The sequence below is a fragment of the Polypterus senegalus genome, chromosome 11, assembly GCF_016835505.1.
Source record: "Polypterus senegalus isolate Bchr_013 chromosome 11, ASM1683550v1, whole genome shotgun sequence".
In the NCBI taxonomy this organism is placed as follows: Eukaryota; Metazoa; Chordata; class Cladistia; order Polypteriformes; family Polypteridae; genus Polypterus; species Polypterus senegalus.
The window spans coordinates 107,275,888-107,285,529 of record NC_053164.1 but is presented as its reverse complement, the minus strand read 5'-3'; the positions used below and the strand labels follow the sequence as shown (position 1 = coordinate 107,285,529).

Here is a 9,642-nt window from a genome sequence, read left to right as displayed (position 1 = left end):
TCATTTTGTACAAAATTTAAAAAGGCTCCAACTAGACAGCATCAAGGTATGGTAGACAAAAGGGGTGCATCAACAAGAAAAGGTTCCGAACTGCTTCTCTCTGTCGACACTTCCTTGTGACTTCAGCTGTCAAAATTAAGAAAGCAGAGATATGGCCCACTCTTAGTAGCTAATGAATATGTGTTGGAGTGGCCTCCATGACTATGGTACTTTCTTATTCTTATGAGGTTAAAACAGAACACACAACCACGTCAAACTTTAATTGTACCCATTTCTTTATCAGTAATCATTATTTAGCCCATTTGATTAACATTTGAATTCTGAAAAGAGAAAATACAGATCAAATTAATTTAGCTTAGATCAACTTCACTTGGCATTGATGTTTTAAACAGCTTTTCTACATACATTCATTATAGATGTAAATAGACATATCAACAATTTGTTATACTTCTTTAAGGATTTGAGTGATCTTTTGAGAATTATATTAGCACTGCTTGCCAATGATGTTTTACACCACTATGAATCTCAGAGTGTTTTAGAATGATTGTAGGGAATCAGTTTTGCAGTGATTTCATAACAGAATAAGATACACAATATTAAAAGCCTTTGTTGGAGCACATGTCTGAATTTAAATCATACAACAGGTTTACAGGTACATTTTCAATTGCTGCACATCACAGTTGATAACACCGCTTACAGGTTCAGACTTAACATTTTTTAATTATTGCTTTAGAAGAAAAGAAACATCACTCGTACAATACAAGAATTTGACAAGGCATTAAGTAATTTCAATGACAAACAATTAAACATTGAGGTAGATGTTTTAAATTACAGTAATACAACATTCTGATGAGTAAAAAATAAATAAATACACTTAAAAAATGGCAGTGATTCAATGAAATTTCTGCTTCTCTATCATCATTGTAATTAAATTGTGCCAGAAAGGCTTAAAAATAAAATGAAAAAAAAAAAACCCTAAACAAAAAAAACTGTATACATTTTAATACTTTAAAGTTTCTTTCTAGTAAAATATGCAATATAGGGGGTGCAAGTCAGAAGTGGGCTGGCATTATTTAAATAGATACACATTTATTTAATCTAAAAATAATGTCACTGCTGTAACTGATTCATTTTATATAAAACATATATGATACATAAAAAAATAGAGATTTAATGCATTTTACTTGTACACACAAGTGTTTAAAAACAGACAATAATTCCCAAAAAATGAGAAATTGATCCCACAAGTTCAAGTGCTGGATGTTTATACCAAACACAAAATTTTAAATGAAAAAGAGAAAGCAAATATAAGTGTCTCTTTCAGTGCCCCAAATTTCATGTTACAAGTATTTAGTCGATGTTCTGCTATGGCAAGTGATATGTAATGCAAGTATAGAACATTATATCTGCTAATTCCCACACATTTTAACAATTGCATATAAAATGTTATACCCCATGTAATCTACAAAAAAGGCAAATCATTGAAATATTTGTATCTACGTCAAGAGACTAGCCAGCATTTTAAAGTATATTGGAAGAGCCACACAAATATGCATTTCACACACCCCACTAATTGGACAGCATAAACATTTTATGTCAGAAACAATTAGAGGAAAGCACTTTTTACAAGAAAAACGTTTTTTGAGATATCATACAGCTGAATCATAATGCAGCATTTACTTTGTCATGTGAAGAGAACAAAAAATGTTTCACACAATAATGTCATTAACTGCAGCTGAACAGACCTCCATTGTGTTCCTTCTTGGGTTTTCATTTTTTTTATTCTGTACTTAGTGGAACAAAAGCAGACAATATAATGGTCTTTTGGTTACAGAGTACTGAAGAAGCAGGTTACTTGCCTTGAGCCTTTAAAAGTAAAGTTCTTAAAGTTGTTTTTGTCTTTTTCTTCATTTCATCTCCATATTGTGAACTGATCGATCGTGCTGTGTGCTCCCGACAATTCAAGATTTTTGCAATTTCTTTTTTCGTTGATGAAAGTAGGGCAGTGAATGAATTTGAAACTTCATCACCATGTTCATAATCTGAAATTAAAAGAGGACATTCTTAAAACATGTTATTTCTCTGAAAAGATTGGAGCCTATTAAGGCAGTCTGTAACCTACTCAGGGCATGATACAGCAGGCATATCAATCTCACTACGATTGGTGGGCCGCTTCAACTGCCATACGTGCATCAGCGGGCCGCACTGTAACAAATACTATTATACTATTATACAAAGTTAATGTAGCTTTCTTTCCAATACTGAAAACTTTAAAAAATGTAACACTTAAAGTTTAAAGAAAAGCAATTTATTTCCATACACTCTCCGTACAACAGTGTACAATTAGAGTCTTAGCCTCTTCGCTAGGTCCTTATATAATTATAAGGTTTATATACGTCCATAGCCTGCAGCTCGGTCACCGTGTGAGGTGGCATTAGGTCCCCCATCCCAACGCCTCCCACGTTGTTGGCTGCCTGCCTATATAAGACCGTCCGTCGCTCCGGTCTCTACATTCCCTTCCTTGCTTCGCCATGGGATTCACGTCTCCCTACTGATAACTACAGCCTTTTTGTTTAATCCACGGCTTCTCTGCTGTTTTATTGTTTGTTTATTACAATTATAGTTATTGTATAGGTATTTTAGACTTACTTTACATTGCTCAGGTACCCATTTCCTTTATCATTCCAACCCCCATTACCTTGTCTATCGAGATGATCACTGTCGATCAAAGAACTGTCACTTAACGAGGGGTTTCCATGCCCGGAGATACCACCTACCTTTTCCAATCTCTTTGTTACATATTGCACGGCCATATCAGGCTCACTCTTGATATCCGGAGGAACATTGTGTCTTATGTATTGAATGATTGGGACAGGTTCAAGGTGTGGACTGATGACGGTACAGGAGATAATTATACTACACAGGAGCACTAGAAGAGTGAAATGCTTAAGCCCTTTACCTATGGTTCTGCATGTGAGTTGATGGCTGCCGCTGAATTGTTCAGTTGTGACTTTCAAGTGTACCAATATGGACAAATTTTTTACACCTTTCGACAACCGCCAATGCCTCTTAAACATCTTAGATTCATAGGTGACGATTTCAGTAGTGGACACTTTGATGTTTATGAATGTTTAAACTCTCAAAAGCTGGATGCAAAGTTATCAATGAAACCGGTTATATGCTTACAACGCTTGACAGATGCCGAATGTCACTTCAACACAACAAATCCTGCAAATACTGTCATAATTGAAACAAACCATGAAATTCAAACCGATTATGACAGCAGCAATCCAAGCTGTGAGATTTCAGACAAGATTACTGTTCACCTGGCCAACTGTAAGTTACATGCTCAAGAGTAAGCTCAGCGCACAGCTTGGTCATGTTACAGCTGGAGGGCCGAACTGACAACATGGTATACAAAGAGATCCTTAACAAATAATTATTAGCATATTTTCCCTTAGTTTAAAAAGGTTTAATTTTCTTCTTAATAAAATTTTAATGCAGTACTTCGCCGCTGCGAAGCGGGTATTTTGCTAGTACTACATATAGCTTACTGCTCCAACTCTAGCGACATTAGTAAATACAGCGTACTTATTAACAAGAAACACAATGTTTTTCGACCACATTGCCATCAGCCATGTTGTTATTTTCTCTTTCTGTTTTATATTCAATATATATTGGCGTGGCGGCCCTGTGCAGTTGCACAGTTTGCACATGCCTAAGGCCGCGCCTGCTGCCTGCTGCTGCAGGCTAGCACTTCAGTTGTGACATTGCGGCTCATTAACTTTGGTCAAGGCTAATGGCTATACTAGCAGATGATGTTTCTGGTACCGTAATGCCATGGGAAAACACACTTTTGTCAGAAGGCAGAAGTAAGAAAAGTCAATAAGTAACGTCAAGATGCAGAATGATTCAGTCACAAACAATAGTAATCATTTTGTACAAGATCAGTGCTAACTAGGATCTGTCATGCGGGCCGCACAGATTTCTGAGATCAAGATTAAGAGATCAGCAGATGTCCTGTAAACAACAAGACTGAACAGTTGTCACATACTCAGAGATTTCAATGATAATAGCTGATCATTATAAATATGAGAACAAGAGTGTAGTAGAATTTTATTTCAATTAGTCTTTCGGGTGTAAACCAACAAACCAATCAGAGTAAATGTATGCATTAATCAGCACTGTTATGTACATTCAGTTTTTTATAAAATAGACCTCTGCTCTTATTTTTTGACCATTCTGATCAGACTGCTGTGACGACTGCTCCCTCTTCAGCATTTGCTATAAGAGTAACTAAGAGATGGAATGGTCAAGTTTTCTCCTGCCTGGTTTCTCATTCAAAGAGATTTTATAAAACTTCTTTCTTTAATTAATATGTTAGATTTCTTCTACAGTGTTTGATTTTTACCACAAAATATGCATATAGTGGCCAGAATGGGAACTGAACCATGATCCTATTAGCACCGTGGCAGCGTCATTAACCAATAGGTCCTCCCTTCTCTCCTCTATGAGTGCAGTACTATACCAATAACTGTGGTACATTTTTACGTGAAACATTCAGACAAGTGCAATATGTTTAACTCTTACTGTATAGAAAAGTTTGCCTATGTACATTATTAACCTGAGGCCTGTTGTCATCATTATAAACATGGAAACACATAATACAAATATTAAAGGCCAACAAATGGAATGTTTCGTCCAATTATTAGCACTTAATTTAAAACAGGACACAGAAATCCTTTAATTTGAAAGGCATATAAAACCTTTCTAGCTCTTCTATCTAAAACACTAGAGAGACAGAGAGTGCACAAGAAATAAAACAGAACTTTAGCTCTTTTGAGATTAACCTATCAGATTTCATAAGCCGTAGCTTTATACTCTCAGCGGCTCTGAGCCTGCTAATTAAGCACACGTCTAGTGATTTATCCTCTTGGAGTCTATTTCTCTCAGATCTCCAAAACCTGTGGCTTTGGCAGCTTGGAACCTGAGCTTGTCACATTTGAGAAGTGTTCAGATTCATGACCTTGACGTGCAATCCCCAGTAGATGTATAAAGAGCGAAATGCTGCAACCTTAAAAACTAATCCTGTTAAGTTTTGAACAAGCGGCTGCCTAGCACTCTTCTATGTTAAATCCTGAAAGACTTCATTTTTATTCCTTTCGCTGTCAAACACAGTCAGATCTCATAAGGCTGCTGCCTTGCATTCTTACAGTCAGATTGTCCCTTGAAGAAGTAAGGTCTGGCAGCTACCTGTTTTTCTAACTCAGACTGCCATTGTGATATAGTATTGTAATGGTCTTTGAAGGGTTATAGGTTAAATATTTTTACAAATTAAAAACAATTTCATTTAGTGAACAGTGCTGCATCCATCTATTTGTTATCCTTGGCAATTGGATTTTTAAAATAATCACCACTGACAAAGAAAGTCAGATGAAGAACAACTCTGAATATTTTTAAATGTTAAAATGTTGGTGGAATATGAAATAGAACTAAATATGGCAGAGTTATAGAAACCAAACTAGCCTCACCTATACCAGCTACCTCGTAGTATTTGTCACTGAATACTTTTATATATTCTACTAATAAAACATTATAGGACACTCCATCAGGGTGGCTAAATGGTCCACTGCTAGGTTTAAATCATGGCCAATGACTGTGAAGATTTTGATTGTTCTCCCTGTTTGCATAAGTTTTGCTTTTTTTCTGAGAACTCAGGTTTCCACCCAATTTCCAAAGACACACGGGTTAGGCTGTTTCATATCTCTAAAACCGAGTAAGTTAGACGCAAGACAGAGCCCCGCCCTGACTATGGCAGCCGACCATGGGCAGGCAAGACCCAGAGGGGACTGGACGGTCTCGTGGTCTTAAATCCCTACAGATTTTATTTTTTTTTCTCCAGCTTTTGGAGTTTTTTTTTTTGTTTTTTCTGTCCACCCTGGCCATCGGACCTTACTTATTCTATGTTAATTAATGTTGACTTATGTTTATTTTTTATTGTGTCTTCTGTTTTTCTTTCATTTTGTAAAGCACTTTGAGCTACATTTTTTTGTATGAAAATGTGCTATATAAATAAATGTTGATTGATTGATTGATTGAAGACGCAAGACAGAGCCCCGCCCACCAACAACTCACTACACACGACACAACAGAGCCCCGCCCGCCAAACTTTACCCTCCTCCTGCCACACTCGCAAACTGTTTTACACGCTGCATACAGCAATTCCCAAATGTGACAAACTTTGATGGCTTGCCCGACCGCCTTACTGTTACCAGCATTCACCGCAATGTACTGGAGTGTTAAACTATCGCAGCTGATACCTCACAAACTGTCCCTATTCCCTGGATGTCGGATACGCACGAACGCAAGACAGAGCCCTGTCCCCAAATCCTCACCTGTGTCGCTTTCATCTGTGTACAGTCCACATGCACCTGTGCACTACATTCAATGTTCGTTTTCCAAACACATCCTGAGTCATTTTGGTCTGTGCTACGGTCTACATGCACCTCTGAACCAGGTTGACTGTTCATTTTCAAAGCATGGCCACCGCTTCAGATGTATTTCATGGAAACAACACTTCTTTCAATGTAATACAAATTCCTGCATCAGGTAACTGTTTGTTTCTACCAGTAGGATATTTTTGGAAAAATGTCATCGACGAAACTGTTGCTCTCGAACTTCGCAACATTGCTGTAACCTTTGTTTGCCAATATTGGGATAACTTTGGCGACATGCTGTCCGTTGCTCTTAGTCAAGGCAGCATAGTCATACAGTCTGTTCAACAATACGCTGACTACATGTATACTTCTGGAGTTTATGGTGGTGAGCCAGAAATTGTGGCGAAGTGCCAAATACTTACAGCTACTATCACCATTCACTTCAGAGAACGTCCTCATGCCTCTCCTCGACTGTACAATCAGGGCCACCATCTCTCCATATTCCTGCTCTTTAGCGGTCGTTTGGATCATGGGCATTACGAAGTTCTCTTGCCTCTCACAAACACACCTACTGACCTTCTGGTGCCATCTATTGACAATGTCAGTATGTGCACACAAAATACACACCCAGGTGATCTCCACACTGATATAATATCACCTTCCCACTATCCTCTTACTGAAAAACATTTACAAATGCTTTTCGCACCGGAATTGCAATGCAACGTTTGCTCCAAAACCTTCACACTGCAGAGATATCTCTACACACATTTAAAAACACACTCCATTAAACAAACGCATTCCACACTGGACTTTCAATACACCATTTGTTCTAAAACCTTCCGATTGCAGAAATATCTCAACGCACATTTAAAAACACACTCCACTGAACGAATGATGCAATGTGAACATTGCCAGGAATTCTTCAAAACAACTCGCACTCTCAAGAAGTACTTACAAACTCATTCCACTCACACCTTCAATTGCACAATTTGTAATGAGGACTTCACGGCTAAGATGGATCTCCTCAACCATGTGCAAATCCATTGAACACAAACATTTGTATGAAAACATTTGCAACAAACAGTTTCACGCAAAAAGATATCTTACTAACCATTTCAAAACATATTCCCTGACGAAATCCTTTTAGTGTCAACACTGCACTAAATCATTCGAAACTTCATTTCTTATCAACAAACATACGGGAACACATTCCCATGACACATTCTTTGTATGTGTACATTGCAAAAGCTGTTTCAAAAACTCACATCACCTCTCAAACCATTTGCACAGTTATCGCATTCAATTATCCGCTGCTTTTCAAGAAGATACCGCCATTCCCGTCCAAGAACATAAAATTGGCCTACCTAACACACTGTGTACTTCTTGCAATGCTCTTTATTGGCCAGCAGAGGTCAACAAATCCGGACATTACACTAAGTGTTGTCATACCGGCAAGGTGTCTTTGCCACCGCTATCCCAACCTCCTCTTTTATTACAAAACCTCTTGACTGGCAAGAAGCCGCTGTCACGGAATTACTGGGATCATATCAGGGAATACAATTCTGCTTTAGCTTTCGCTTCAATGGGCGCACACATCGCTCAACCATCTGGCCACGGACCGTATACTTTCAGAATCCATGATCAAATTTATCACCAGGTCTCTCCTTTATATACCAACTAGCAAAATACCCGCGCTTCGCAGCGGAGAAGTAGTGTGTTGAAGAAGCAATGAAAAAGAAAAGGAAACATTTTGAAAATAACGTAACATGATTGTCAATGTAATTGTTTTGTCACTGTTGTGAGTGATGAGTGTTGCTGTCATATATATACACATATATACATACATATATCTATATATATACAAATACATATACATACACACATACATACATACACACACATATATACACACACATATATATATATACATACACACACACATATATAAACATATATATACATATACATACATATCTACATATATACACACACAGCTATTTCGTATCAGTGCAATACGCTGCTTGTTAAAACGGATAACTCCCGCTCTTACGTGCAAGTCTGCGTGGATATTATGAACTATCGTATTTGTTCAAGTTCTATTTAAATTTTAAATAGAAGGAATTTTTATTTAGTCGACAGAAATATCTTTGGTAGGAATGGTAAAACAGACAGGAATATTATTCGTGAATAAATCAACTCAAACCTTAAATAACTTAAAAGAACAAACATTCAAATTTCTTTACTCTTATGTAAATTTATATAAAAAATAAACTTAGATTTTAAATATCCCAAAAGATTTTGCTCTCCATAAAAATATATCCTTTCAAAATTATACAAATTCAAATATGAACATGCTGCATAACAAAACCTGGAAATATAAATAAAATGTGTTCCTTTCAGCAATAACAAATCAAATCATTCAGTTGTCTTTGCTCATATGTCATTTTAGAGCTGGACGCCTGGCATCTTTTTTTGGCAACAGGTTCGTTTCTGTTTGGTGTGAGGTTCTGTGTTGTGGAGATTCTCAGGATGGATTGCAGGTGCTCATCAGTGAGGCGACTCCTGTGTGCTGTTTTGTTAGTCTTTATCACTGAGAAGAGCTTCTCACACAGATATGTGCTACCAAACATGCACAAGGTTCGAGCCGCATGTAGACGGACTTTTTGTTCTTCAAAGTCACCAAAGCGCCGTGCAAACTCAGTGCGCTCAGTTTATCAGCAAAGTGCGTATTTGGGAACACCGTAGTGACGACTTGGTTTAACATTACTTGGCAACAGGGAAAGTTGCACTGGTGCATTTGTGTCTCCCATAAAAGCAACTTCACTTGAAATCACTTTGTGATTGTGCACGGGTAAAAACGTCCGCTGAAGTGTCAGATTCTTATTTAATTCTTCTGCTTTCTGTATCTTCTGCATTGCATTCAGGTCTTTCAGCCTCACTGATGAGCACCTGCAATCCATCCTGAGAATCTCCACAACACAGAACTCCCTGATGTTTTGTCTCATAGTGCCGTCTTAGATTAAATTCTGTAATTACAGCCACATTAGCTCCACAAATGAGACACACGGGTTCAGTAAACATATACTCAGCCTCCCATCGGTTTTAAAGGCTCTATTTTCAGAATCAACTTTTCTCTTCAGCATCGTGTGAGCTAGCTTCGCAATAACTTGCAGCATCATAAGCTAGACTTGATTAACGCGGTAAG

At 37.5% G+C, this 9,642-nt stretch overlaps 1 long non-coding RNA gene across 1 annotated transcript in view; it reads right to left on the bottom strand.

The window, feature by feature from the left end:
- Nucleotides 1–263: 263 nt before the first annotated feature.
- Nucleotides 264–9,642, bottom strand: part of LOC120539422 — a 43,632-nt gene continuing 34,253 nt past the window's right edge. The window contains exon 4 of the long non-coding RNA XR_005635614.1: nt 264–2,042. This is a non-coding gene — a long non-coding RNA (uncharacterized LOC120539422). The remainder of the gene's footprint in view (nt 2,043–9,642) is intronic.